This window comes from Erinaceus europaeus, chromosome 7 (assembly GCF_950295315.1).
Source record: "Erinaceus europaeus chromosome 7, mEriEur2.1, whole genome shotgun sequence".
Classification (NCBI taxonomy): domain Eukaryota; kingdom Metazoa; phylum Chordata; class Mammalia; order Eulipotyphla; family Erinaceidae; genus Erinaceus; species Erinaceus europaeus.
The window spans coordinates 61,000,022-61,017,139 of NC_080168.1; the positions used below are offsets into that span (position 1 = coordinate 61,000,022).

General features: G+C 40.5%; 1 protein-coding gene across 6 annotated transcripts in view; it reads right to left on the bottom strand.

Moving 5' to 3' along the window:
* SOX5 (SRY-box transcription factor 5) overlaps nucleotides 1-17,118 on the bottom strand; it is a 1,357,610-nt gene that overhangs the window by 501,589 nt on the left and 838,903 nt on the right. For 4 of the 6 annotated variants that reach the window (XM_060194518.1, XM_060194513.1, XM_060194517.1 and 1 more), the window contains one exon: nucleotides 14,991-15,053. The exons of 1 other annotated variant lie outside the window; for it this stretch is intronic. The gene's annotated coding sequence lies outside the window, so the exon portion shown is untranslated. The remainder of the gene's footprint in view (nucleotides 1-14,990; nucleotides 15,054-17,118) is intronic. One more of the 6 variants, XM_060194520.1, reaches the window with a different exon arrangement.

Genomic DNA, 17,118 nt, shown 5'->3' on the forward strand with positions numbered 1-17,118 from the left:
ATTTTCTTCTCATTTTTGTTGCCCTTGTTGTTACTATTGTTATTGTTGTCATTGATGCTGTTGTTGGATAGGACAGAGAGAAATGGAGAGAGGAGGGGAAGACAGAGAGGGGGAGAGAAAAATAGACACCTGCAGACCTGCCTCACTGCTTGTGAAATGACCCTCCTGCAGGTGAGGAACTGGGGACTCGAACCTTATTTGAACATGTCACCCAGCCTCACAGATACCATCTCACTGGGTGAGAATCTATAAGACACCTCTGTGCCCACCACTACCCACTAATGGTTTAGACAGTTCTCCTAATCTAGCAATCAGGCAAGAGAAATACATCAAAGGAATACAGATCGGAAGGGAAGAAGTCAAGCTCTCACTGTTTACAGATGATATGATAGTATACATAGGAAAACCTAAAGAACCCAGCAGAAAACTACTGGAAGTTATTAGGCAATATAGCAAGGTGTCAGGCTACAAAATCAATGTACAAAAATCAGTGGCATTTCTTTATGCAAACACTAAATCTGAAGAAAAAGACATCCAGAAATCACTCCCATTCACTGTTGCAGCAAAATCATTATAATAACTAGGAATAAAGCTGACCAAAGAAGTGAAAGACTGCCAGGCTGGGCTAACTTCACGGGTGGTAGAGAGATGACCAGGGACTCATGGCTGAGCTAGGAAGCAATATCTCATTTATTAATCAGATACATCACCTTTTATGCATTTCTTCACTGGACGTGGCAAGGGAAAGGAAAATGGAGCAAAAAAAGAGCATGAACAGAACATAGAAAGCTTCCATCTAACCAGTGGGGATTAAACCAACACCCTGCAGGCAGGGAGGGACCCAGGCAAAACAGTGATTATGTAAACAGACCACATCGTAAGTAATACAAGCGAACCTAATGTGATGATCAAAACAGAAGGACTTATAAGCAGAATTTAAAAGCATACCAACATTTCCCCCTTTCTTTTTAACTAATGGCCATAGTATCAGGAGTGTGGGGTGAAGAGAAACCCATATCGTACAGCCATTTTCAAAAGAACTGGCAGAAGACATGGAGGAACAAGTAAGAGAGCAGCAAGAACCAGTGTGATGCCAAGGGAAGGCCTGAGGGGGATGTTTCCTGACTCAAAGGGCAAGGTCTAGCAGGCGAAAGGGCATTTCCTGCCTCTTTGGGCATCTCTTGCCTCTAGGGGCGCTTCAGGCCTCAGAGGGCGTTTCCTGCCTCTGTGGGCATCACTTGCCTCTGGGGGCATTTCATGCCTCAAAGGGTGTTTCCTGCCTCTGGTGGCATGACCTAGTAAGCAGGGTGGGTTTCCTGTCTCTGTGGGCAGGGCCTGCAGGCAAGGGGGTGTGGCCTATAGAATCCCAAGGCAGATGGCTGCAAAGTCCATGGACTGCTGTGGTTAGTCTTTGAGAAACCCAGCAGCGTAAAGGGAAGCTGCTGTAAAGTTGTGTAAAGTGTACAAGAGGTGTATCAGTAAGTCCGATAGAAATGTCAGTCCAAATCAGATGACCACGGAAGAAATGCCAGGGGATGAAATGCTACACGTCTGTCTCGATGGGGAAGGTCAGACACCGGAATTCTGCTTTTCTGTAGAAAGTGAGCTTTGGAGTCTGTGAATCTGTTTCTTCATGTCGTGCCAGGTCACATCATTGTTTTGGGGGGTGTGTTGCAGTCATGCCATCTTGTGGGCGATGTCAGACAACAGGGGTCCAAATGGATTTCCAGGGATTCCATTTGAGCTGATGCTTTTTTCATGTGAAGACTTGACAGCTGTAATTCACTTAATTGTGAAGCAAAACTTGTAGAAGATTAGAAGTTTACTATAATTGATAACTCCATTATAATTGGAAGTCCTTTCTAGTATGATTTTAAGGTTGTTTAAACAGTTTAAACTCAATAAAATGTGGAAAGGTAAACAGAAGAACCATGGTTAGAAGCCTCAAGCATGAGAATCAATAACGTAACCATTGCACTATCTACCCCGCCCATAAATCATACAGTTTTCAGGATTAAATGTTTCAGATTTATACCATGACATAAAAAAAAAAATCTAAAGAGAAAAAAAGAATTTTTTGGATTGTTTCTGGATGTCTCTAGAAATCATGGCTGCGTCCAGCATTTTTTTTTTGTAAAGTCAATGTCATATAAAAATTCAGTCATTTAAATCAACTTAAAGCAGACAGCACACTTAAGATAGTCAGAGATAACAACGAGGATGTAAGCAAGAGAAAAGCGGTAGGCAGGTTTTTTTTTCACCTTGAACCAGATTATTTAGATCTCACTATGTAGCATCATGAGTCCCCAGAGGGCATCCTAGTCCAAAAAGCTCCTCGAAATTACATTTAAGGTGCTTCTGATGGTTCCTGCTGGATTGCTGCAGGCACCCATTTTTAAAAACATCTTCCCATCGAAGAAACAATCCAATTAGGAGGGTAGAATTAACCACATGTCTCCATTCTTGGGGACTACCAGGGTACTAGAGAATGCTCTTCAAGTTAGAGTAGTCCTTCTCTGCGGGAAACATGGGAGACGAAGTCCAGAAAGTCCCAGGGGAAATCTCCGCACATCTCCCAAGCTCTATGATCACGGTAATAAGGAACCAAAGTTCTCGGTCAGGGCACCAAAGTGTGGCCCAGAGCAAAATGTTCCAGAGATAGAGAAACTGTCTCATGAAGAAAGAACAGAGGCTTTGTGAAACCTCTTCATAAGTAGAAAGGCAACCCATGGTGGATGGGTAGCCAAGTTTACTTATCTAGGGGATGGGCGGGTTAGGCCCCATGTTAGGTGCCATATGCTGGGCTGGGTTAGCTTCACGGGTGGTAGAGAGACAACCAGGGACTCATGGCTGAGCTGGGAAGCAATATCTCATTTATTAATCAGATACATCGCCTTTTATGCATCTCTTCACTGGGAGTGGCAAGGGAAAGGAAATGACTAGGAGAGGGGATGGAGCAAAAAAAGAGTATGAACAGAACATAGAAAGCTTCCATCTAACCAGTGGGGATTAAACCAATACCCTGCAGGCAGGGAGGTACCCAGGTAAAACAGTGATTATGTAAATAGACCACATCGTAAGTAATACAAGTGAACCTAATGTGATGATCAAAACAGAAGGACATATAAGCAGAATTTAGAAGCATACCAACAAAAGACTTGTATACTAAAAACTATGAGTCACTATTCAAGGAAATAGAAGATGATACCAAGAAATGGAAAGACACTTCATGCTCATGGATTGGAAGAATAAGTATCATCAAAATGAATATTCTCCCCAGAGCAATATACAAATTTAATGTGATACCCATCAAAGTTCCACCAATCTTCTTTAAAAGAATAGAACAAAAACTAGTCATTTATCTGGAATAAGAAAACACCCAGAATTGCCAAAAAATCTTGAGGAAAAGAAATAGAAATAGAGGCATCACACTCCCAGATTTCAAACTATATAATAAGGCCATTATCATCAAAACAGCTTGGTACTGGAACAAAAACAGGCACAAAGACCAGTGAAACAGAATTGAAAGCCCAGAACTAAACCCCCACACATATGGACATCTAATCTTTGATAAGGGGGCCCAAAGTATTAAATGGAGGAAGGAGGTTCTCTTCAATAATGGTGCTGGGAAAACTGGGTTGAAACATGCAGAAGCATGAAACTGAACCACCTTATCTCACCAGAAACAAAAATCAACTCTAAATGTATCAAGGACCTGGACGTTAGACTAGATACAATCAAATACTTAGAGGAAAGCATTGGTGGAACACTTTCCCACCTAAACCTCAAGGACATCTTTGCTGAAACAAACCCAACTACAAGGAAGACTAAAGCAGAAACAAACCAATAGGACTACATCAAACTGAAAATCTTCTGCACAGCAAAAGAAACTGTCACAGAAACAAAGAGACCCCTCGCGAAATGGGAGAAGATCTTCACATGCCATACATCAGACAAGAGACTAATCACCAAAATATACAAAGAGCTCAGCAAACTTTGCAACAAAAAAGCAAATGAATCCATCCAAAGATGGGCAGAGGATATGAACAAAACATGCACTTCAGAGGAGATCCAAAAGGCTAACAAACATATGAAAAATTGCTTCAGGTTGCTGATTGTCAGAGAAATGCAAATAAAGACAACATTGTGGAATTCCAGGAAGATGGCGGACTGAGAAGCTTCTAGCAGCGTGAGCTCTGATCACATCTTCTGGAAACGGTAGGATTTTCTGCCTTTAGCAGGCCAGTCAATAAGGGGTCCTAGTGGTGACACCAAGGAGGTGACTATAATTTAATTTGGGTTAATAATTAGAGTAAAGGTGGCACAGACTAGCAGGCAGGCTGCTCCAGACTTCCCAGGCGGCGGCGGGCAAGGCGGGTGCGCCGGGCATTGTCCTCCGCCCGGGAAGGCGGCTCCTCCGCCAGTTGCAGAGCGCTGCTGGGCAGCCGGCAGAGGACCCGGAGGGAGCACTATAGCTCAGGGGCTTTCTCTTGGGAGTCTCCAGGGACCACCGCGACCCTGAGGGCGGATCCAAAGACTTAAGTATAGTTCTCATTGGATCAAAGGACTTGGAGCTAGTTTTCATTTTCGAGAAATCCTTTAAAAAAGTCTGGAGGGGGTGGGTTTCCCAGAAGATGGCGGACTGAGAAGCTGCTAGCTGCTGAGCTCCGAACACATCTCCTGGAAACAGTAGGATTTTCTGCCTTTAGCAGGCCAGCCAATAAGGGGTCCTAGTGGTGACACCAAGGAGGTGACTATAACTTAATTTGGGTTAAGAATTAGAGTAGGGGAAAAAATTCTTTTTTCTTCTTTTTAATTTTCAAGCATACCTCCCACCCCCTTAAGCAGTCCCCCACACCACCAAACAGGGTGCTTTTTTGAATTCACTGATACACATTTGGGAATTTCCTAGCACTGCTCTTTAATTACAACTCTTTTTCTTATCTTCTCCCTTTTCTCTCTCTTGTCTCTCTCTCTCTCTCTTTTTTAAATCTTGTCATACACTTCTTCCTTCTTCTTTGCCTTTCTGAATTTGTGAATTATTTTGGGGAAGAAATCTGACTCAGAGTGGACTCTCTATGTGTGTATCTCTGCTCTAGTTCCCTTTCCCCTCTTGTTACCCCTAGAATATACAGTGGATAGCAGACTTGCATAACTGTCTATTCTTGCTATCCTCTCTTTCTTTTCTCTTTCTTCACTGGGAATTGGTTACTATTTTTTCACGGACTGGAGAAATTGTTTGGCTAATTGGTAACAATCAAACTACTTCAATACTTACTTCAGTAGCTACTGTAATTCCGGAGGTGGGTGAGTGCTATTGTCATAAAGGTATTTAGTACAGTGTTACTTGTACTCAAGACACAACAACTCAGGAACAACAGAGCATAAAAAAAAGAAACACATAAAAAAATGGGTAGATCAAAAACAAATAAAACTGCTACTCCAATGAATGAAGACAAGAGCCCAGAAGAAACTACAAATCAGCCAGAAGTAACCGTAGATAAGAAAAGTATGCAAGCAATAATAAACATATTAATCACAGACATGAAAATAACATTGGAGGAAAGGAATGGCAGTATTAGGGAAACAACAGTTGAGACCCCCAAGGTAAATACTGATTATCTTGAGGCAATTAGAGAACTGAAAGCTGAAATAGATGTAATGAAGAAAGCTGAGGCAAGGGAAAGCAGACTAACAGAAGCAGAAAACAGAATTAGTCAGACAGAGGATGAGTTAGAGAAAACAAAGAAAGAGGTGAAAGAGCTTAAAAAGAGATTGAGAGACACTGAAAACAACAACAGAGACATATGGGATGATCTCAAAAGAAGTAACATTCGTATAATTGGCCTGCCAGAGGAAGAAAGAGAGGAAGGGGAAGCAAACATTCTAGAGGAAATAATAGAAGAAAACTTCCCAGACCTGAATAACAGAAAGGATATCAAGATTCAAGAGGCCCAGAGAGTACCAAACAGAATCAACCCAGACCTGAAGACACCAAGACACATCATAGTCACAATGAGAAGAAGTAAGGATAACGAAAGGATCCTAAAGGCTGCAAGAGAGAAACAAAAAGTCACATACAAGGGAAAACCCATAAGATTATCTGCAGACTTCTCCACTCAAACTCTAAAAGCAAGATATCTATCGAGCCCTGAATGAAAAAGGGTTTCAACCAAGGATAATATATCCTGCTAGACTTTCATTCAGACTAGATGGAGGGATCAAAACCTTCTTAGACAAACAACAGTTAAAGGAGGCAACCATCACCAAGCTGGCACTCAAAGAGGTACTAAAAGACCTCTTATAAACAAGAACATCACTATAATACTTGCAATATATCAGAGCAAACAATTTTTTTTAGAACAATGGCACTACAATACATTAAATCCATAATATCAATAAATGTCAATGGCTTAAACTCACCCATCAAAAGGCACAGGGTGGGGGGATGGATCAGAAAACATAACCCAACCATATGCTGCTTGCAAGAATCCCATCTGTCACAACAAGATAAACACTGACTTAAAGTGAAAGGATGGAAAACTATCATACAGGCTAACGGACCACAAAAAAGGGCAGGAACAGCCATTCTCACCTCAGACACGATAGATTTTAAATTAAATAAAGTAATAAAAGATAGGCAAGGACATTACATAATGATTAGAAGATCAATCAGCCAAGAAGCCTTAACAATTATTAACATCTATGCACCCAACGAAGGACCATCTAAATACATTAAGCATCTACTGAAAGAATTTCAAAAATACATCAATAGTAATACAATAATAGTGGGAGACTTCAATACCCCACTCTCACACTTAGACAGATCAATAAAGCAGAGAAACAATAAAGATACAAGAGAATTGAATGAAGAGATTGACAGACTAGACCTCTTGGATATTTTCAGAGTCCTTCACCTCAAAAAACTGGAATACACCTTCTTTTCAAATCCACATAACACATACTCAAGGATAGACCACATGTTAGGCCACAAAGACAGCATCAATAAATTCAAGAGCATTGAAATCATCCCAAGTATCTTCTCAGACCACAGTGGAGTAAAACTAACATTTAACAACAAACGGAAAATTATTAAAAGACACAGAATTTGGAAACTAAACAACATGCTCCTTAAGAACCACTGGGTCAAGACTCAGTCAAGCAGGAAATTGAAATGTTCCTGGAAAGAAATGAAAATGAAGACACAACCTATCAAAATATTTGGGACACAGATAAAGCAGTACTGAGAGGGAAACTTATAGCCATACAATCACATACTAAACACCAAAAGAAGCTCAAATGAACGACCTTACTGCACACCTCAAGGACTTAGAGGAAGAGGAACTAAGGAACCCTAAAGCAACCAGGACAGAAATCACTGAAAACTATGAGTCACTACTCAAGGAAATACAAACTGCTACCAAGAAATGGAAAGATATCCCATGCTCATGGATTGGAAGAATAAATATCATCAAAATGAATATTCTCCCCAGAGCCATATACAAATTTAATGCAATACCCATCAAAGTTCCGCCAAGCTTCTTTAAGAGAATAGAACAAACACTACAATCATTTATCTGGAACCTGACAACACCTAGAATCCATCTTGAGGAAAAGAAACAGAAATGGATCATCACACTCCCAGACCTTATACTATATTATAAAGCCATCATCATCAAAACAGCATGGTACTGGAACAAAAATAGGCACACAGACCAGTGGAACAGAATTGAAAGCCCAGAAGTAAATCCCAACACCTATGGGCATCTAATCTTTGATAAGGGGGCCCAAAGGATTAAATGGAAAAAGGAGGCTCTCTTGAATAAATGGTGCTGGGAAAACTGGGTTGAAACATGCAGAAGAATGAAATTGAACCACTTTATCTCACCAGAAACAAAAATCAACTCCAAATGGATCAAAGACCTATATGTCAGAACAGAAACAATCAAATACTTAGAGGAAAACATTGGTAAAACACTTTCCCACATACACCTCAAGGACATCTTTGATGAATCAAACCCAATTGCAAGGAAGACTAAAGCAGAAACAAACCAATGGGACTACATCAAATTGAAAAGCTTCTGCACAACCAAAGAAACTATTAAACAAACAGAGAGTCCCCTCACAGAAATGGAGAAGATCTTCACATGCAGACATCAGACAAGAAACTAATCACCAAAATATATAAAGAGCTCAGCAAACTTAGCACCAAAAAAGCAAATGACCCCATCCAAAAATGGGCAGAGGATATGAACAAAACATTCACCTCAGAGGAGATCCAAAAAGGCTAACAAACATATGAAAAACTGCTCTAGGTCACTGATTGACAGAGAAATGCAAATTAAGACAACACTAAGATACCACCTCACTCCTGTAAGAATGGCATACATCAAAAAGGACAGTAGCAACAAATGCTGGAGAGGATGTGGGGACAGAGGAACCCTTTTACATTGCTGGTGGGAATGTAAATTGGTACAGCCTCTGTGGAGAGCAGTCTGTAAAACTCTCAGAAGGCTAGACATGGACCCTCCATATGATCCAGTAATTCCTCTCCTGGGGTTATACCCCAAGGACTCCATAACACCCAACCAAAAAGAGGTGTGTACTCCTATGTTCATAGCAGCACAATTCATAATAGCTAAAACCTCGAAGCAACCCAGGTGCCCAACAACAGATGAGTGGCTGAGAAAGCTGTGGTATATATACACAATGGAATACTATGCAGCTATCAAGAACAATGAACCCACCTTCTCTGACCCATCTTGGACAGAGCTAGAAGGAATTATGTTAAGTGAACTAAGTCAGAAAGATAAAGATGAGTATGGGATGATCCCACTCATCAACAGAAGTTGACTAAGAAGATCTGAAAGGGAAACTAAAAGCAGGACCTAATCAAATTGTAAGTAAGGCACCAAAGTAAAAACCCAGTGGTGAGGGGTAGACATGCAGCTTCCTGGGCCAGTGGGGGGTGGGAGTGGGCGGGAGGGATGGGTCACAGTCTTTTGGTGGTGGGAATGGTGTTTATGTACACTCCTAGCAAAATGTAGACATATAAATCACTAGTTAATTAATATGAGAGGGGGAAAATCAATTGTATGTCTCAAAGTTTCTCAAAACACAAACTGAATCTTTTTAATATATAGGCTGTGTATTTGATATGCGGACTCTCTCAAAAGCTTAGACCAAGTAGATTAGAAGCATCCAATAGCACAGCTATATATAAGATACTGGATACTGTACAGCAAACCATAACAAAAGGACTTTTCAAAGTTAACCCAATTACCAAATAATGTGATGATAACATTAGCTATCGATTGTCTTTTTGAACCCTAAGACAGCAGTAACCTCACATCTCCACTATAGAGCCCCTTCTTCCCCCAGTCCTGGAACCCTTGGATAGGGCCCACTTTCCCGTATGCACCTCCCAATCCAAACCAAATAATATTGCATCCACCAATTACAAGCTAACCAATGCAATGATTGCCACCTCAACATGCTTCACCTCAGACTGTGTCCAGAGACTTCACGTGTGGAATGACAACCCTTCAGCTTCATTACTCGGGTGAGATCTTTCCTTTTATAGTACACTCTAATTTCATCTCAGGTAGTTCACTTTCTAACAAAGTCCCATAACCTAGATATACACCTAGTTTCTGTGAGAGAGAGCTTATGTTCACACGTATCCATAAACTACTGCAAAATATAAACCTGAAAGCAGAAGTACACTAGAGTTTGCAGTGAGTACCTCCCTAACACTTCCTCTCCACTATTCCAAGCTTGGGATCCATGGTTGCTCAACAAATTGTTTGGCTTCGTATGTTAACTCTCTTTTCAATCACCAGGTTCCAGAAGCCATCAGGATGCTGGCCTGGCTTCCCCGGATTGAAGACCCCACCAATGTGTCCTGGAGCTCAGCTTCCCCAGAGACACAACTTATTAGGGAAAGAGAGAGGCAGACTGGGAGTATGGACCGACCAGTCAACGCCCATGTTCAGCGGGGAAGTAATTACAGAAGCCAGACCTTCTACCTTCGGTAACCCTCAACGACCCTGGGTCCATGCTCCCAGAGGGCTAGAGAATGGGAAATCTATCATGGGAGAGGGTGGGTTATGGAGATTGGGTGGTGGGAATTGTGTGGAGTTGTACCCCTCCTACCTTATGTTTTTGTTCATTAATCCTTTCTTAATAAAAAAATTAAAATAAAAAAAGACAACATTGTGTCAGGCAGCCACCCTGTTCCATCGTGGATGCTGTAGTCTATTTACATAATCATTGTTTTGCCTGATACTCGCCCTGCCTGCAGAGTATTGGTTAATCCCATTGTTAGAACCTTTGCAACAGCTGCTATGGAAGCTTTCTACCTTAGCACTCTTTTTTCCACCCTCTCTTCCCTTCCCCCCCCAGCCATTTGCTTTTCCCACATGCTACTTCCAGTTAAAGATATATATAAAGGTGTTGTCTCTGATCAATAAAGGCACTGCATTGTTTTCTTGCTCTGCCATGTGTTCCTGGTTCCTCTCCCGTGTCACTGAGTAAGCATCAGCCCAGGTTGGCTCTGGTCGAGTTCTCTCCAACCCTGAGAGCACATGCCAAGGAAGAAACACAGGCAACGCTAACCCAGAATCACTGAGATACCACCTCACTCCTGTTAGAATGGCATACATCAAAAGGACAGCAGCAACAAATGCTGGAGAGGGTGTGGGGAGAGAGAAACCCTTCTGCACTTCTGGTGGAAATGTAAATTGGTCCAGCCTCTCTGGAGAGCAGTCTAGAGAACTCTCACAAAGCTAGACATGGACCTTCCATATGACCCAGTAATTCCTCTCTTGGGGATATACCCCAAGGATTACATAATGCCCAATCAAAAAGATATATGTACACCTATGTTCATAGCATCACAATTCATAATATCTAAAACCAGGAAGCAACCCAGGTACCCAACAACAGATGAGTGGCTGAGAAGCTGTGGTATATATACATAATGGAATACTACACAGCTCTTACGAACAATGAACCCACCTTCTCTAATCCATCTTGGATGGAGCTAGAAGGAATTAAGTTAAGTGAGCTAAGTCAGAAAGATAAAGATGAGTGTGGGATGATCCCACTCATCAACAGAAGTTGAGAAATAAGAACAAAAAGGGAAACTAAAAGCAGGATTTGACTGAATTTAGAGTAGGGCACCAAAGTAAAAACCCTGTGGTGAGGAGAGGGTGGACCTTCAGCTTCCCAGGGTGGTGGGGGCACAGCGGTGGGTTGTTGGGAGGGGACACAGTCTTTTGTGGTGGGAATGGTGTCTATGTACACTCCTATTAAATTGTAGTCATATAAATCACTATTTAATTAATATGAGGGGAAAATTGATTGTATGTCTCAAAATATTTAAAACACAGACTGCGTCTTTTTAATACATAGGCTGAGTCTTTGATATGTTGACTCTCTCAAAATCCTAAACCAGGGAAAACAGAAGCAACTGGTAGCACAACTATATACAAGATGTTAGGTATTATACAGCAAATCCTAACAAAGGGACTTCTCAAAGTTAACCCAATTACAAATAATGTGATGATAACAATAACTATCCATTATCTTCTTGAACCCTAAGACAGCAGGAACCTCACATTTCCACTATAGAGCCTATATTTCCCCCAGTCCTAGAACCTTAGGGTGGGACCCACTTTCCTGCATGCTTCTCTCAATTCATATCAAATAATATTGCACCCACTGATTGCAACCTAATCAACACGAGTGCCACCCCAGCATGCTTCACTTCAGACTGTGTCCAGAGATTTTAGGTGTGGAATGACAACCCTTCAGCTTCATCACTCAGGTGAGACCTTGCCTTTCATAGTATTCTCTAATTCCATTCCAGGTGGTTCACTTCCTAACAAAGTCCCAAAACCTAGATATAGACCAGGTCCCCTGAGATAGAGCATATGTGCACACATTTCCATAAACTAGGGCAAAATATATACCTGAAAGTAAAAGTACACAATAGTCTTCAGTGAGTACCCCCCCAACACTTCATCTGTACTATTCCTGCCTTTAAGTCCATAATTGTTCAACAATTTGTTTGGCTTTTATGTTAACTCTCTTTTCAGCCACCAGGTTCCAGATGCCAGCTTGATGCCAACCAGACTTCCTTGGACAGAGGACCCCACCAATGTGTCCTGGAGCTCCACTTCTCCAGAGCCCCACCCTACTAAGGAAAGAGAGAGGCAGACTGTGGGTATAGACCGACCAGTCAAAGCCATGTTTAGAGGGGAAGCAATTACAGAAGCCAGACCTTCCACCTTCTGCAACCCACAATGACCTTGGGTCCATACTCCCAGAGGGATAAAGAATGGGAAAGCTATCAGGGGAGGGGAGGGGATGGGATACAGAGATCTGGTTGTAGGAATTGTGTGGAGCTGTACCCCTCCTATCCTATGATTTTGTTAATGTCTCCTTTTTAAAGTAAATAAATAAATTTTAAAAAGAGAGAAAGAAGGAAGTAAGGACATTATGCATGGGTCTCAAAACAATGTTATGCAGAAACAAAGTCAGATGCAAAAAGTTACATCATAACGTATGTCAGCGGAGGTAGCACAAAGGTTCTGCAGAAGACTTTCATGCCTGAGGCTATGTGGTCCCAGGACCAATGTCCAGCACTGGCATCAAAGCTGAGTGGGGGCTCTTATCTTTCTCATTAAAATAAATAAATAAGTAAAATATTTTGAAAGATTTTCCTTACATGAGCTACCTAGAACAGGCAAGTTCACAGAACAGAAAGTTGATCTGTAGTTTAACAGGTTAATGGAATGGGAAGTCCAGAACAAACAGCTATGTGGGTACAAGCTTTTCTTACTAGCTCACAAAAACATTTGAATTGCAGAAAAGTAGGGAGATTTTTATTCAAGAAAGACTAGGGAACCTCAGGAAAACAATGAGAGTCTGTGTGGTATTGTTTCCTGGGGCTGGCTCTACCCTCTTCACTAACTCGCTATCATTGTATTTCTACAAGGGCATGACAAGCTATAAGGAACTCCAGCTTTCCTGCCAGACTGGGAAGCACTGATTTGGAGCAGAATTTGTAAAGGTCTAAGCCCTGGGGGAGTTATGAGGAACAATAGCAATCCTTGTGGCAAACAAACACTCAGGAAGGCACCTATCACAGCATACCTGAGGACACAATACTTGTTTGGGTTAAGTGCCACACCTGCAGACAGCTGTAATTTATTGTTATTGTTGTTGCTGTTATTACTATTATTATATATAATTTTAATTAGAGCATTGCTCAACTCTGGTTTATGGTAGTGCTAGGGATTGAACCTGGGAACTCACAGCCTCAGGCATGAAAGTTATTTGCATAACCATTATGTTGTCTTCCCAGCAACTGGTCTTGAATTTTAAAGAAAGATTTAGAGAGTGAACTAGCCTGGTGTTTGGAAGACTGAACACAATTGTAAGACTATACAATTGGAAGATCATGGAGAGTTCCAGCTATTTGTTCATGTTTACTTGAATAGGAAGAAAATAAGAACTGGGACAAATTCAAAAAGTCCTTGACCTTTTGCGTTTTTTCATTCACACAGATGCATAGGCAAAAAAAAAAAAAATCGCACCAACTCAAAATATTTGACTGCAACCCTCTTGACAAATACTAAACTGATACAGAGAAATTCTACTATACCTTACTTCTAAAAAGTTGAATAAAAAAGCAAGAGACATCACAATAGTTTCTGAGGGCAGGGTATGATTCACAAAATTCCTGTGCTTTGCAATTTGATACAGTCTCATTGGTTTGTTTTTGTTTGTGTTTTCCTTACAAATGGACTCGAATCATTGAAATTGCCTCAAAAAAAAAAAAAAGAAAAAAAAAGATCTGCCAATGTTTTCCTCTAAATATGTGGTGGTTTCTGGTTTAACTTCCAAATTCCTTGATCCATTTGGAATTTACTTTTGTGTGTAGTTTAGCTTTATTCTTTTGCATATTTCTTTTTTAAAAAAAATATATATTTATTTATTTGACAGAGACAGTCAGAAATCAAGAGGAAAGGGGGAGATAGGAAGAGAGACACCTGTAGCATTGCTTCACCACTTGCAAAGCTTTCCCCTTGCAGGTGGGGACCAAGGGCTTGAACCTGGATCCACATTATGAATACACGGCCAACCAGGTATGCCACCACCAGCCCCTTCTGCATATTTCAACCTAGCTTTTTAATATCAATTGTTGAAGAGACTCTCCTTTCTTTATTTAGTATTGTGGCCCTCCTTGTCAAACACAGAAAGACTCTATATGAAATGGGAGATCTTTTTACATCAGACAAAATCTTTTTACATCAGACAAAATGTTAATAACCAAAATATGTAAAGAACTCACCAAACTCAGCAAACACTAAAAACAACCCCATCCAAGAAGAGAACAGGGATAGAATATTCACCAAAGTGATCCAAAGGGCCAACAAACATAAATAAATAAACAAATAATCAAAGTCACTGATTATCACAGAAATGCAAATAAAGGCAGTGAGGGGATATCATTTCACTCCTGTGAGGATGTCATACATCACAAAGGGGAGTAACAACAAATGTTGGCGAGGCTGTGAGGGTAAAGGAACATTTTTGCACTTCTAGTAGGAATGTAAATTAATCAAACTTCTAGGGAGAGGAGTCTGGAGAGCTCTTAGAAAGTAGAAATGGACCTACCTTATGACCCCACAATTCCTCTCCTGGGGATATATCCTTCTTCTTCTAGCGTTTGCCAGGGGATATATCCTAAGGAAACATTACATTAGATGGGTGTAATGTTTCCTTAGGGGATATATCCTAAGGAAACATTACACCCATCTAATGAGATCTGGGCATACCTATGTTCATAGAAGCACAATTTGTAGTAGCCCAAAGTTGGAAACAATATAGGTGTCTGACAACAGGTGAGTGGCTAAGAAAGTTGTAATATGAGGGTGGGGTAGTAATAGCATACTGGTTATGCAAATATATTTGCTTACCTGAAGCTTTGAAGTCCCAGGTTCAATCACCCACACCACCATAAGCCAGAGTTGAGCTGTGCTCTGATAAAAAAGAAAGAAAGTTGTGGTATATATACACATTGGGATACAACTCAACTATTTTTTTAAGAATTTATTTATTTGTTTATTTATTTATTCATGAGAAAGATAGGAGGAGAGAAAGAACCAGCCATCACTCTGGTACATGTGCTGCCAGGGATCGAACTTGGGACCTCATGGTTGAGAATCCAATGTTTTATCCACTGAGCCACCTCCCAGACCATCCAACTCAACTATTAAAAATGATGAAGTCACCTTCTTCACCTCATCTTGGATGGAACTTGAAGAAATCATGTTAAGTGAGATAATCCAGAATGAGAAGGATGGATATGGGATGATCTCACTCATGGGCAGAATTTAACAAACAAGAACAGAAAGGAAAACACAAAGTAAAACATGGACTGGTTTGGTGTATTGCACCAAAGCAAAGGATTTTGGGGAAGGAGGACAGGGAGAGGGATGCTATGTGTATGGGGGAAGCGGGTGTCTAGGTCTTGATACATGATGATGGAAAAGGATGGGGCAGAAGTAGATAGCATAACTCTCATAGCTCATGGTCCAAAGTCCTAGGTTCAGTCCCTGCACCACCATGAACCAGAGATGAACAGTTCTCTAATATATATAATTTAAGTTGGGATAAGAGTACTTTATAAATACCTACCATGGAGATATGGGAAATTGTACCCATGTGTCAACAACTGTACTATAAATCATTATCATGGCAATAAAAAGAAAGTTTCACAAAATTAGTATAAGCAATCACTAAGCAAAGAAAAAAAAAAAAACACAAACCATAAAGGTGGGGTGGAGGAAGCAGGTGGAGAAGAACCCAGACTTGCTGCAACAGATGACCAAATTATTCTGTTTTTAACAGTGAAGTAACAAGATGCAAAGAAAAAGGAAAAAGAAAGATGAGGAGAAGAAGCAGTTAGTAGAAACTGTTTCTGAGTAGCCCCAGATGTTGAACTTGCAGACAATAGCTGCAAAATATTTACCTTCAAAGACACAAATAAGTTGAAAATAAAATAATGGAAGACATGGATTAAGTAAACAGGAATTGTAAGAAAGCGAGACAAAAATTAACACTGCTACTGAAGACAATGCTTTGATATCAAACAGCTGGCTCCATTGATACCTCTCTTTATAATACCCAACAGTATCTCAAGGGCACAGGGACCCTGGAATGGCTTAATTACCTGAAAAAAAATCTAATCAGACAAAGTATGAGTTTGGGGGTCAGGCAGTGGTATACTTGGTTAAACACACACATTACAGTGTTCAAGGACCTGGCTTCAAGCCCCTGATCTCCACTTGCAGGGGGAAAGCTTCACAAGTGGTAAAGCAGGGCTGCCGGTGTCTCTATATATCCCTCTCTCTTTCTCTCTCTCTCTACTTCCCTCTCCCCTCTCAAATTTTCTTTGCCTCTATCCAATAATAAATAAAAAAAATATTTTTTAAAACTACAAGTTCTGGCCAAAATAAATTTTATTAGTAATCAACAACAGAAAGAAACTTAAAAAGTCAATAAATATTTATAAATTATAAACACATTTCTAAATTCATAGACCAAGGAAGAAATCACAGAGAAAATGAGAGAATCTTGAAAACAACAAAGTAAAAATTATGGTATACAGCTAAAAGAATGCTTATGGAAATGTTAGCTTACATTTCCACTTTTTAGAAAAAGAAGACTATAATAACTCAATGTTACCAGAATGCAAGAGATTATAAAGATAAAGAGTGGGTGTTATAAGAATAAAGAATAGAAAAAGCTAGAGAGAAAAACCAACAAACCTAAGCCGGTCTAGTCGACAAACCTTTGCTTAAAGTGACCAAGAAAAATAGTAAGAGGGGCTAAGTGGTGGAGCAGCTGGATGAGCACACATTATCATGCACAAGGACCTGGTCCAAGCCCCTGGTCACCACCTGCAGGGGAAAAGCTTCAAGAGCAGAAGAAACAGTGCTGAAAATCTCTCTTTCTCTCTCTCCCTCTCTCACACACACACACACCCTTCTAAATTTCTCTCTGTCCTATCAATCTAAAATAAATGAATTAGAAAAATAAATA